Raw genomic sequence first — 14594 nt, 5'->3', positions numbered from 1 at the left:
TCTGCCTTTACTTTTTTGGAGTTATATTTTCAAAGTTAGATTCATACAAATAATTACACATCTATTTTAGGTGTGCAAATGTATGTGTATATGAACAGTTGGTGTAAATCATCATTTCACCATGTGCCAGTTTATACCAGCTTAGCGTCTAACCACAGGTATTTTACATGCATAAGATAGCTCTACTTCAGTAGCTGTACATGCCTGGCTTTTATCATTTTTGCCCACAACTCAAAAATCCCCCCATTTCTATGCTTTTATTTTTTTTATTTGTACACAGTTTTCCTTCGTGAAATTTGGTTCCACAGATCCCCATGTTTTGGAAGAACATAACCCCAAAAGTGTGGATCTTTGGAGACAATATATTTGGAGAATTTTTGTTCAGCAGTATATATTTGTAATTTTCCTCACTGGGCTAGCTTTAATGGGAGATATGTTTCAGTTGCATGAGGCTCCTAAGGAGAATGTAATCATACTCTCCCATTCCAGCCTACTTGTAAGTGCACCTTTTATCTATCAGGAAGGTTGGCTTTCACCACTGGCCCACCTAATATTCACCAGTCCTTCTGTTGCACTTTTTGGGAAAGGAGATCAAAACCTCTTCCATGCCTTTCATCTTGTAAGCAAACAGTTACTCATTTCTGGCACTGCCTCCACCAATGTCAGAGTTCTGTTTCTCTCTCTTAGATGCATCTCAGTTATCACCACAATTTTGTGTTGATTCAAAGAACATTTCATTGCCAGTTTACAAAAATAAAGAGAAAAAAGTCATAAAATTAAAGGTAAGTGTAAATACAATCTCACTTAAACAATACTATGGTAAGTGCTAGGGTGGCCTGTAGCTTAGTTAAAAAGTACTGAAACATTTTCCTGGACCAACAGTCTGGTGGTATTAGCTTGTTTTTTCCTCTGACCCTTGTCAGAGAGCAACATGTCAGCCTCTGAGAGAAAATGTTTACAATGCATCTATAAGAGGAGACCCTGATCACATAATGTCAAAACATGTCAAAAGTCTCTGTTAGCATTGTGAGGTTATGTAAACCCATAGTCCAGCCAAGGTGGTTATTATACTTGGGAGACATGCATTCATTAGTGAAACTGCATTGCTTTTCTAATATAGTTTCTGCTAATTAACTTTTTTTAACCTAAAGACGTATGGATATGGTTTCTTTAACTGTCCCTTTCCTCTTTATAATGACATCTTTGAGATAGGTCTTTGTTTACATATTAATTCCAACTAAATGAACTTCCCATTCTAACAGTTAAGCAGACAGTAAGAGAATTGTCTGTTCTTTTACTACCCCCTTGCACTGCGAGAATGATGTAAAGGATCATAAAGCTGGCAGATCCAGCCATTGGAAAAGATCCCCGAGATAGGGAGAGTCCCAGCATGCTGTAGAACCAGCAGAGTTGCACTACACAGCCTTCCTCACAGCCAGAGACACAGGTGGTGTATAGGGACTGTGGCCAGATTTCCACCGCTCTACAAATATTCTCAGCTATGTGAACAACCCTAGGGAGATGTGGAGAGCCAGATGTAGTTCAGAACAGAAATCAGGCTGCTCTAATTTAGGCATGAAGTTAGCTTAAAGTCACATTTGCATCCCTTCGCTGCTCCATTTTTATACTTAACGGAGCTTGGGCAGAACAGAGAATGGAGCCCAGGTTTACAATCAGAAATTCTGTATGTTGGATAGCATATATATTATCAGACAATTGTTTGTCTTTGATACAGCAGTTTAATTGCCTACCCTCCAGACTGGTCATATTTTTCACAATCCTTACACTAATACAATGCAGTAATTAATTTATATTCCATCATAATTTATTTTATATATATTCTGTGGTACAAATGTTAGAATATTAAAACTAATTTTCCATTGCCACCTCACAATTTTGTGCCTGCAAACATTTCGAATGTACAAAATGGGTAGCCAATTGAAAATATCAAACCCCAAAAATATCCAGTGAATTAGCCATGCCATCACTGATGGTACTAGGAACTGTCAGTGTTCTTTATATGTATGTGTATATATATTTAACATACAGATGTTCTATCAGATGTTAGTATTTAACAAAATTCCTTCCCTTCGTTATTAGTATCACTTAAGGTCGTAAAAAAAGAAAACAACCCCCAGATCCGTTCTGTTTACTGCATATGTGCTGCAAGAATAATTTTCAGAGGCAGAGATGGAGTATCTCTTTTATACTGAGTCAACTTAACTTTGTAACAGAGGGACGTTGTTTCACAGAATCCTTGTATGGAAGCTTTTCTTTTGTTTTATTTCATGAACATGTTTATCCGTGAGGTTATTTCAGCTGTGACTTTCTAATACTTGAGTTTGATCTAAATAGAATAGGATAATATACTTCTCCTGTGTAGGGAAACATTTTTGCTGGTTTTGTTTTGTTTGTTTACTTTCTTCATTTATCTTTTAGAATCATATACATTGTGGGACGATGATGTCCTTTTGTTATTTTCTTCTGAAAGGCAGGGAGTTAAGGAGGTACACCAGAGACTGTAGCTTCCATGTACTGTAGAGCTCCTTGAGCTGTTCCTTGGATGTGAATGTGATGTAACTATTTTCCCTATACAAATAAGCAAGTGATAGAATCATGTGTTGTGTTATGGTGGTAGTTTTTCCCTTTCCTCCTAGCTTTTCTGTTAGAGTCATCTTCAGTGAGAGAAAGCAGTAATTATGGGTTAATTTTCTGTTGTTGCATACCTGCTGGGACCTTTTGAGAGAGTTAGTATCTTAATTCTTCTTTTGAATTGTTCATCCACAATCATATTAGTGTGTTACTTCCAAAGAAAGACTGATGCTTACTTAAAGAAATTAAGAATTCGTGAAAGTGTTTCTATCCATTTTACTCTTTGTAAAACCCTTTTTCAGAACATGGTGCCTAAACCGTTCATTCTCACATGAACTGTATTGGCTTCAGTGGACTTACATGAGGAGGGAAAAAGTTTTGCCCTTGCACAGAGTAGTCACTTCTCTGGCCAATGGTTCACAGTTTGACTGTTGATGTTACACATTTGTTGAAGACACTCTCAAATGAGAACAAGGGCATGTAGCTTCAGTTCCAAACTGCCAGAAAAGGTTATGGTGAGGAGTTTCAAAAAGAGGTGCCTAAAATTAGGCTGGTGAGTCCGTTTTTAAGCACCCAAGTAATTGGCTTGGTTTTCAAAATTGCTGAACATCCATTAAGCTATTTGTATTTAGAGTTCTAAATGTGCACCTTGAAGCCTAACTTTGGGCCCTATTTTTGAAAATCATGGCTCAATTAGACAAAGGTACTGTTTAAAGACAGTAGGGAGTCCTGGAAAAGAGGAGCCCAGTTTGCCTTTGCGAGCTGTCTCCTTCTGTCATAACCACACTTCCTTTCAATGAGATCCTCTACCCTTCCTACTTGAGAATCTAACTGTTAACATCAGATCCTACCATGACCTAACACCTTGATGCTGATCACTATGCCAGGAATGCCATTAAATCCTGTAAAGCAAGATTAGGCCCTTCCATGGACCAACCCCATCAGCACCAGATGGAAAGGTTGATTCTCTTTCATAAGAAGAGTTGGAGTCCAAACCAGAGTGGAGGTGAGAAGTTGCACTAGGCGCATACTATTTTTGTCAATCAGGGAGACTTCTGTCACACTCCCATTTTGCAGTAATGGCCCAAAAGTTGCATCTTATTATGGAAAAGAAAAATTAGCTTAGCAACTACACTACAGTAAAAGAAAATTAGTTTAGAGAAAATGTGGATCAGTGTGAATGAATACTAAAATGATTTGTTTTGTTTTCAGAATTTTTTCTCTCTTGCATTAGCAGAGTATTGCCTTTTTCTATATCTGTTTTCTTTCTTTACTGTTGCCCTTGCTGGGGAAAAATATGTTCCTCAAGTTACCATGTCCCAAGAAGAGAAGAGGGGACCATAGCAAAACCTAAATGTATGTCTAAGGTATTGTCTTCCTAGCATTTCAGGGTTGAAATTTCACTGCTTTGAAAATATTAGTTTCAGATCAGCTTCAGTAGGAGATTCTCACCAGTTTCCTTTGCCTCAGAGAAATAATTAGTAAGAACAGTTGAATGATGAGTTGATCAAACACTTGGAGGAGTCCAAGGGAGCTTTAACTCAATGTAGTTCTGTACAGAAGTTCTTCTGCTTCTGGGGTCAAGAATTACAATTGAGGTAGTAGGAGATAATCTGTGTCACAACACTTAGCAAAAAAATTTTAGCCTTCTCTGCTAGGAAAGTAATGAGAGTATAGGAATTCTCCCTTGATTTTAACTAGAGAAACAGTTGATGAAAGACTGCATTCCAAAATACATAGTAATAATGATAATATTTAGCTCTTCATACCATGATCCCAGCAAAGCTCAGGAACTCATTTTGCATGATCCTAGAAGTCCTTTACTAGCCATTGCTAACTACGGTGATTAAAATTTAAAAGTCAGCCTTTTCCAACAGTCGCAGTTGTGGCTGATATACCACAGATTTTCCTTTTAATTAACATAGAAAATAACTCAAAACCCCAAATACCACTGTATAATTATTGGCAAATGCTGACTTTCAAATGGTAAACACTGAAGTTTTCTTGAGTTGGGAATGAGATTTTATCATGCTAATTTTATGCCAGTCACTGGGCTTGATCATGCAGAATCAGGGCAGTTGTCTCCATTCCTGGAGTCGATATTGCGCCTGAGCTCAGCATATCTGAAAAAATGTATGAGCTATTTATAGCTTCCCATGAACTACATTTCTGTATGCTCTATTATTTCAAGTTTGTAATCCCACCAGGCTTCTTCAGTTGTGTTTGCCATAGTTTTCTAATAGAAGCCTCAGGCATAATAAGAAACATTCTAACCATATAGATAGCTATGCCAGTGAAAACCTATAGCAATTTTCAGGTAGAAATATTACCATTTTTCTGAAGATGGAAATCAGTAAACAACCTGACCAGTGTCCTATGTCCTATGGAATTCCATAGGAATATTTTGTTTGCAATAGCTCTTACGTGTCTGTGTATTTGCCTCTTCTCCTTCGGGGAATTACAGACTGGTTAGTCTGGGTATGGGTAGAGCCACTGACTTTACTCCACTTCCTTCTCCAATCTGCCTTGCCACAAAAAACTCTCAGTGAGCTGTGCTCCACAGCAGACAGTGTGACACCAACCTCTTCCATGTTCTCCCCAAATCCTACTCCTCCACACTGCAGAGTGAATTGAAATGATTCTGTTGAGTCTAGGGACTTTCACAGACTTGAGGAGACAGCACAGGATTTGCCCCAGGTCATATAGGTTTCATTATATGAATTGTACATTTTGATTTTGCTGTGTACCGTACATTATGGATTTGATAAATGTCTCGTAAAATTAGCTGTAGCACATATGCCTCTATGCACTGTACTAGAGCTGTTTATACTAGAGATCTTGATCAGCGTTTATACTAGAGATCCTGATCACAGAGTAGGGTGGAGATATTGAATATTAACTTAAGCCTTATTTTTGGGTCTTCAATGCATTTTATGAATTAACTTCATATAATATTTTCTACAGGTTTTTCTTTATCGTCTACAGTTCATTTTTAAGGGTTAAAAACAAATTGCATATTCATTTTTCCTGTCCTAATAATTATGTTAATTAATAATTAAGTGATTTGTCATGAATCACATGTTAACCCAGGAGAATTTATGACTTACAGGTTTAACAACACAGCCCTTCATCACCTGACTGATAAAGAGCAATAATGGATTCTTATTGCTGTTTTAATATTTTTGGATATTGATTATTTTTTTAAAAGAGTGCTTATGTCATCATGAGTTATATTCTGGTATCTGTAAAGAAAAATATGCTTGAATACTTTTTAAAAGTTAGCTTTCCATACTCACAAGCTTTTATTCTATGGAAGCTAACAAAAAGCTCTTGCTGAGAGCAATGTTCAGTAGTAGAATTTAATAGGAGAATTTTTAAAATCTTTTATCAATTAAAATATAACGTAGTTTGCAGTGTCATTCCAATATGCTATCATTTAGCCAACAAAATACTGAAGGAGGAAATTCATAATGCATTTTTAGGAGGTCTTGCAGTTCTTGTACACACCCAGTTTCTAGTCAGCTTCAGAGGAAGTCGTGCTCTTAACCAACTACAGGCTTTTCCTCTGAGTGAAATTTAAATGTTATAATTTCTTCATATAATTTTCAATATCTATTTGTTTTAAAAGCATATAATCATATATTTATCCATATATTTACGAGATTTAATAGTGATAAGTAGATCACCTTTTGTTTGGGGTTTTTTTTGGGGGGGGAGGGGATTGTTTAATATGCAGTTTTCTAATATTCATTTTGTACTTAATTCGAAAATTCCTACTGCACTTGAAGGCCTAAATTCTCAGTACTGCTATGGTTCTTACTCATAGATTCTAAGGTCAATAGGGACCATTAAGACCATCTAGTCTGATCTCTTGCATAACATAGGCCATAGAATTTCACCCAGTGAGGCCTGCATCAAGCATTCTGGTTGAATTAGAGCATATCATTTAGATAGACTTTGTGCCGCTCTGGTGCCACGAAGCAGCCATAAAGCTAATGGATCCAGCCCTTTAAGGATTCTTTTGGGTAGTGCTGAACTAGCATAGTAGCTCTAAACCAAATTATTTACAGCTGAAGTTGCTCCAGGAAAAGGAAGCAAGGCTGTGGCATTGCTTTGGATCATGGGCAGCTGGCTATAATGCCGGACCAAACCAGCATCCAAAGGCCTTGGGGCTGGGGAATCATAAAGCTGTTTGAAATCTATCTGAGTCCTACTTTCTGCTCCTGCCCCCAGCACCACTCAGGCAGACCAAAGAATCAGAATCATAGTATTTCTTTTTAAAAGTATAAATAATCTTGTTGAAAATGAAATCTCACATTTATTTTGCTGGTACAAATGTAAAGCAATTCCCAGCGTTTGCAAGCAATATTTGTATTTTGCAATACTGAATATAAGGAACTTAATGAATTAAACTTTAAATTGATTTGCATAGCTGATTATAAAATACAAAAAGGGTAGAATTCTTTTGTTCATTACTAAAATAGTTTTATCCATTCAGGGGCGTGCCCAGCCCTTTCCTGCATGCTCACTGAGGTTCCACAGCACAAGGGATGTGAGTACATGGGGAGCCACATAGTAGGTGTGCACTCCATGTTTGTCATCAAGCTCCCAACGCAGCAGTAAAAGGAAGGCAACAGGCTGCCATACGAGGGTTCTGCTACTGCACAGATCTTCCCATGTCTCATCCATCTCCTGTATGGATGATAAATATAATTACCTGGTGTAGGCTATAGTAACTTCCATGGAATAGGTCTGCAGCTTGAGGATGAAGTTTCCTCCCCCACTCCTCTGAGTATCATTCATTTACTAAGGTATCTACTTAGACCTGGTACTAGGGATTAGAGCTCAGTGTTAAGGCCAAATGCAGATCCCATCAAAGTCAGTTGGAGTTTTGCTTGTGAATTAGATAGGATTTGGATTTAGCCTTTAAAGATTTTATTTTATTTTATTTTATTTTATTTTATTTTATTGCCATATCATTGCACAGTTTCTTTCTTTTAAGCAATTCCAGTAATAATATTATCTTATATTTGCATCTTGTCTTTCAACCAAATGAGCTCAAATTACTGTCCTTTATACACACAGTAATCATTTGTTAATTTGTGAAATACAGCCATGTTTGTACAACATATACAACAGAGTAGACCAAAAAATGAAGACTTGAAAGTGGACAATGATTTTAGAAGAGCAGAGTAGAATTATTTTGAATTCAGCCAGATGATTGGGGCTAACACCCTCTTACTAAAAATACCATAAAATCTTTACTGAGCACAGCAGTTAGGTTAAGTTTTACATTTCTTCTGAAAGATGTTTCATCTGAATGACAGCTTAGTATGTGTGAATGATTAATTCACTACACACGCTATAGATTCTGTAACACTGTGAAAATCCATGTTTATGTGCTGTTATATAATTCAGTAAGTAACCAGCTCATTTTTTCTTTTTTAATTATAAAAAAGTGAGAAGTATAAAGAAAACTACTCAAAATACATAAACAGTCCTCTACAAATGTAATTTGAAACTCATGAAATAGTAATACATGAAGTAGGTAATGTTGTTTTTATATTACATTAAAAAAAAGAAAAAAGCAAGAAATGTGACATTTGCTTGTATGTTATTAGAACTATATATCATGGAGAATTCAGTTTCTTCCTCTCTTCCACTCAGAAACTTTTGATTTATTTTTATACAAAGGAAGAAGGACCAATACACAGAATTTGTGTGCCATTTTTAATTATACCTTAGAAAGATATATTTGTCAATGGCTAAATACTTCTGAGAAGAATGACCACATATAACTGAGCAGAGACAGAATTCTGATAATTCTCCCTTTTCAGCCCACAACTTTCACTTGCACAGACATGGTGGAAAGTGTTGTTGGAAAAAGAGCCTTTCCGTATAGATGTTAGCCGTCCACATGCAGCCACCAGTAGGAGAACAGTTTCAGGTGCAGAAGCAAAGACTAGGGAATATTTTTAATCATTATTATTTCTATCGAACCATAGTTGATATTGCTCTTTACAGATAAATATCTCTTCTGCCCTGGGGAGCTTACATTCCAAATTGTAATAGTTTGACCTAGGAGTGTGAAAGCAAAGTCCGTATTTGGGCACTGAAAAGGAGAGGTGTAAGAAGTGTGATGAGGTGGTGATGGTGGGATGAAGACAGGTAGAAGGGCTTCAGCTGGACCTCTCAAATTGTGAACTCCCAAATATGGGACACAGTGGCTGACAATGACCCTAAATGAGAGACAACAAAATAATTATTCATGCAGGAAATATAAAACACTACAGGATTCTTTTATAACATAAAACACTACAGGATTTATTATAAATAACTATTCCTGTAACCTCAGTTTTGACTTTTCATTTCTAATGCAAATAATTTTCAATAATAAAAGTAGATGCCAACTTTGTGTGGAACATTGGTAACTTTGGTAATTAAAATGAAAAACCTTCCTTGAGAAGCATAGGTTCAGCTGGATGGAAGATTAGTGACGAGCTGACTGGGCACTGAAGATCATGAGTGGGAGAGGAGCCAGGCTAGGCTGGTTGGAACAGCTTGTGATGTTTTTAGATGTAAATGTTTCCCTGTTGTGTTAACACTCTAATATCTTCAGCACGGTACTGGTGCATGGGAACAAAGTTACATTTAGTACAAAAAGATCAGTCTAGTTTCATTGTCAAGCTAAGTAAAGTACAAATAGTAAATAAAGAGCATAATGACAAGAAGTGAAATAGATTTTTTTTTTAAATTTTTAGTCATCTAAGATGATTGTAATATAAGAAAGACATTCTTTAAATGCTGTATATAATTTTCTTTTATTGGTGTCCCTCATCAGTCAGGGGTGTGAAAAATGCAACCCCAACTGATGTAGTTATACCGTTCTAACACCCAGGATATGTGGCTTAGAGACCCTTTCCTCCTCAGGACAAATCTCCTTGACCTATGGGAGCAGTGCATTCAACCTGCAATCAGAGGTGCAAGGGTGAGCTCTCACTCTCTCTCTCTCTCTGTCTGCTAGGCTGCTAGAAATCTCAGGTAAGATGAATTAGTTAAGATGAAGACAACGTAGAATTTTGATGGGGTAAGAGGAGGCAGAGTCCAAATGGAGTTTTGAGTGGTTAAAAATAGAATTGGTGAGCGTGGCGGACAGAGAAGTAAGATAGAGATGGAATTTGGAGGTAAAAAATGCAAATATGTCAGTGTGAAATAGTTTCTTTAAGGGAAAAAATATAGATTTATTTTAGGGAGGAGAGAGGTGGAATTGTTTCCGGGTGGGAGGAGAAAGGTAAACTGAGACAGAATAACAGACTGCAATTAACTGAAGTGTATAAATGCCAAAGAAGGAGAGGAAATGTTAGGAGAAATTCAGGGTGCTGGTTATAACTAAAAGTCATGGAATGAAACTAAGAAACACAAAAAACTATATTGACTATCAGGAAAAAACTTCTTGACAATTAGATGTATTATGTTATTAAATAGTCTCCATAAAGAAAGTCCCATCACTTGGGACTTTTATAACTAGACAGGACAAAACTGAAGAAGACTCCCATGTCAGCAGGGAGATGAAAAAGATGGTCTTACTAAACTGCCTCCATCTCTAACAACTATGATTCTGATTTTCAGTTTTTCCAAACTGTGAAAAGTAATGTATATCTTTTAAATGCACTTATTTTAGTATGTTTTTGGTTAATGAATGGCAGCTTTTGTTTCTTGTTCATCTTAGTGGCTCAGTTGTACAAGGAACTGAGCATCTTCTCTGAAGCACACAATTGCCTCAAGACCCCATTGACTTCCATGGGAATTGAGGGTGACAGCCCATAATGTGTAACATATATTTTCTGAAGCTTTTGCAAATACTATCCTCGACAAGGGTGTTAAAGACATTAATGGTTCATGGAAAACGTATATAATAGAATTGTTTCTATTTTTTTCTTTTTACTATAGTTTGAGCCTGAACCTACAGTCCAACTTTACGGGAGTAATCTGCACTCATATAACCAGTCCTTCTGAGCTTGATTCTGACCTTATTTACACACCAGTATAAGCATGATCAGAATCAGGCCCACTGAATTCAGTAGGGACTACTAGGTGAATAATCTGGTAAATATTGCAGATTCAGGTTCCTTATTTATTTGAGGTCTGTTTTGCATGAAATAAAAGTTCTTTGTTGCTTTACATATAGTCTCTTAGAATTACAGAACCCTATCCTTTAGCAGCCCTATGGTCCAGTCTAATAAAGCATTTAAGCACATGCATAATTTTAAGTGTGTGAGAAGTCCCATTAACTACTAACAATCGCTGTTCTACCACAGATTTCCTGTGGGACTTTGAGCAAGTCACCCTCTGAATCTCAGCTCCCCATTTGAAAATGGGAATAACAACACCGTCCTACCTCACAGGGGTGTTATAAGGATAAATACACTAAAGCCTATAAGGTGTCCAGGTATTATGGTAATGGGGCCATATAAGTATTAGAGAGAGAGAGAAGTCAATTAATTCATGTGTTTCAAATTATGCATGTTATTAAGTTTTTTGCTGGTTCAGACTGTACATGCATAACAGCAACTGAAATCAACATGAGGTCTGTGATGTCATTTTCTACATAGTAACAAATTGTGATCTTGCAAATTGCAGACTGCAGTGAAAATGAGAAGAAAAAAAAAAGAAAATAGGTATTATTTTGTATTTCACTAGCACCTGGAGTCCTCAGCCAGATTATGCTAGACACTGTACAAACATACAACAATCTAAGTGTGACACTGCAGCATATAGATGGGGGAGTACAAGGTAACAGAGTGATGAATCTAGAAAATAAATTGTTTTTAAATAGAATGGTTTTTCAGCTTGAGGCATCAGAGGGTCTTTAAAGTAGAAAAGAATGAATTTTTAAAATTCAGTAATCACAAGTAGATCATTTTCTACTTGCTCCACTGAAGTCAATGTAAATTTTGCCACTAATGTCAATGGGGGCAAGATTTCAGCCATTAACTAGAAGTGTTAAACAAAATAGTTAGATATGTTGCAGTTTTAAAATGATTTTATCTAGTTTTTGTTATATTAAAACTGAATTTTGATACAGAATTTTCATTAAAACTTTAGTATAGAATAGGCTTTGCACAATACTTGATGTGTTTTTAAACATGTTTATACATCCAAACAAGGATGGAATCACCAGGATTATAGTAGTAAATCCAAATAGTAGAAGGGGATGGTCATTTAAAGAAGGGTTTATAATAAGAACATATCATCCAATATTTCTAAAAGCATTCGATGTTTCATAGAAAGTGTTTTCTATTTCAGTAGGTAGAAAATGTATTAAAAATATAGAATCCAATAATTATTAAATTTCTTCTCCAAAATATAAATTGTCTTGATTTCTGTGTTGTTTGTATTGCTAAGTACAAAGAATTTTTGCCTTTTTGTTTATAGTCTCAAATATCTTCAAGATTTAAAAATACTAATGTTGGTGTTTCTGATTGTCATTGACTATGGTGCTTTTATTGCAGAACTGAAGTTGCAGTTTTATTCTGAAAAGTAACTATAAAGATGGCACCTTTTTACTCAGCAGATCTGCTTTCTTTGTGTATTCAGAGTCACATCTACTTACTAAATTATTATTGCTTTTTACTACTATCAGTCCTGCAGATCGAACATAACTGTGGGAGAGTGAACTGGATATTGCATGTGATAAGAATACTAAATTCCAAGTACAGGACTATTTTTACAACCTTACCAACTTCAAATTATGTGCTCAGTTTCACCGGTGCAACCCAGCTTAAGGCCAGTGGGTTGCACATCTGTAACTGTGGGCAAAATTCTACCTCCAGAGCCTTTAATGCTGGTGATGAGGCACATGACAGCGTGAACTCTCTTTGACTTTCAGATTCCATGCTGAGTTTGCAGGGCTGGCACTCATTTTAAAAAAATGTGTACACTGTGGCATTTTGACATGGAAATCAATGACACAATAAATATGAAACCCCACAATGCAATTTTAAGGTAGATCCGACTTTCCAAGTCACTTTTTAGAGAAAAAGTGCTTTGGAGGATACCTGGAGATGGACTGCAGCTCATACATTTAAAATTAGAAAACTTGTATTGAGTGATTTTGAATTAACTAGAAATGTCATTAGACTAAATAGAAGCAAATAAGTACATCGGGGAAGTTTATCTTGTGAGGATTCATTTGTCTTGTTTATGAAAAATGTAAAAAAAAAAAAAAAAAAAAAAAAAGGACTTCAATAAACCATATGATGTTACTTAGATATTGCATGTGCAAATGGTGAAACACTCACAATTGAAGCATAATGATAAAATGTACCCAGTGAAAATTAACTGGTTGAAATTGATAGTAAGAAGCTGAGTTTCAAAGTGCTTAGTTAGGGCCTGATTATGCATTCTGTATTTAAACAAGACACCCATTGATTCCAGTGGGATTTCTGGTAAAAGCAGGGAAAGCACCGGTCCGAAAAGGTTCAAAATTAGCTTTAGTATGATGGGATTTGTTTGGTTTTTTTTTAAATCAACTAAGTCAGTATTTCTTTCTGTCTTCCAACTAAGCTTTTATACTGCACCCAACACTGTGGTATCTGAAAAACTTGCCTGCTCCTGCTTGGTTATAATGGCACAATATGCACATTGCTGACAAGTCACAGCTACCAGCCCCCCGCCCAAAGGAGCTTAGCACAGCATATACCTTTGGGGTCAGCTAAGATTTTTTGTGAAGTGTGTGGCACAACACCATAAACCTTCAAAATCATATCCTATGCTAAAAGAAATGCCACATTACTGAATCTTCCTGGCTGATTCCATGTACCCACAGGAGCTGATAACTTTGCATTTCAGGAGATGTAAACAAAACCAGATAAGAATGTTTCAGCTATAATACTTTGTAATTATTTAGTAATTTTTATCTCTAGATCTCAGATCAATTATATGTGAGTATCTTTCTCCACATCTTATAGATGGAGAAACTGAGCAACCGAGATGTTAAGTGATTTGACCAAATTCACACAGTATGTCAGTACCATATCTTGCAATAAAACCAAGGTCTCCTGACTCCTACGTGCTCCTTGATAGTTAGGTCATTGAGCACAGAACTGCACTTAGCTCATTTTTTAATAAATAAGAACCTGATTCTTTTGATTTCTTTAATTTTACATAACATCATTTGGTGTTGATGAAATGTAAGTGAAATGTTAAAGAGATTAAAAACTTCAGATTAGTTGCAAAATAATTCACACTTTAAAATCTGTTATTTTAAATTAAGGTTTTGAATGTGCCTATTTTATAAATTGGAAAATATTAACCATTCTGCATTTTAAAAATGTATCATACTTTAAATATTTGACTGACACTCTCAACATATAGATACCCTGATGAAAGGTATTTTATCAATAACTAAACCAAATGGATGGGTAAACTAAAACAAGCGTATTTGCTAGGGCAGATATTTTATTTGAAAGTTAGCCTCTTTAAATTAGAATAATAAGATGGTAATGTCAGAACAATGAAAATCATTTTAATTTTTTTTTATATTTACATATTTTTGTTGTTGCTGAGATTGAGATGACAGATTTTGTTAAAGCAATTTAAAACCTGCAAACTATTATCCCCAACATTTTACTACATGTAACTTTCATTAGGAGTGAATGGATGTCAGTATGCTAGGTGTTTATATATGTTTTTGCAGAGAAGTTGTTCGGTTAACAGATATTATAAGACATATGGTATATTAAAAGATAAAAAATATTTTTAAAGAAATATATATTGCAAACAAGTGTGAGAACATTCACATGTGTACTATGTTGAATTTTTAGTTCTTTGGGCCTGATTCTCAACTCACAAAAACGTGAATCAGACGTTAGTGAAAAAAAATGTGAATCAGAAGTTAGTGAAGTTAAACCAGCGCAGAACTTTTTCAAATGAGAGGAGAAAAATAGGTTCTTTTAAAAATGACATCCTATTAATTAAACAAATTTTACCTTTAGAGTGCT

At 35.7% G+C, this 14594-nt stretch overlaps 1 protein-coding gene across 3 annotated transcripts in view; it reads left to right on the top strand.

Annotated features, from left to right (window-relative positions):
- NOVA1 (NOVA alternative splicing regulator 1) overlaps positions 1-14594 on the top strand; it is a 222919-nt gene that overhangs the window by 204609 nt on the left and 3716 nt on the right. The gene's annotated exons all lie outside the window — the stretch shown is intronic.

Source organism: Emydura macquarii, unplaced genomic scaffold, assembly GCF_026122565.2.
Source record: "Emydura macquarii macquarii isolate MOO-44397 ecotype Brisbane River unplaced genomic scaffold, CSIRO-AGI_Emac_v2 contig_1876, whole genome shotgun sequence".
Lineage (NCBI taxonomy): Eukaryota > Metazoa > Chordata > Testudines > Chelidae > Emydura > Emydura macquarii.
Note: the sequence above shows the minus strand (reverse complement) of the source record. Positions and strands in the feature narration are given on the sequence as shown.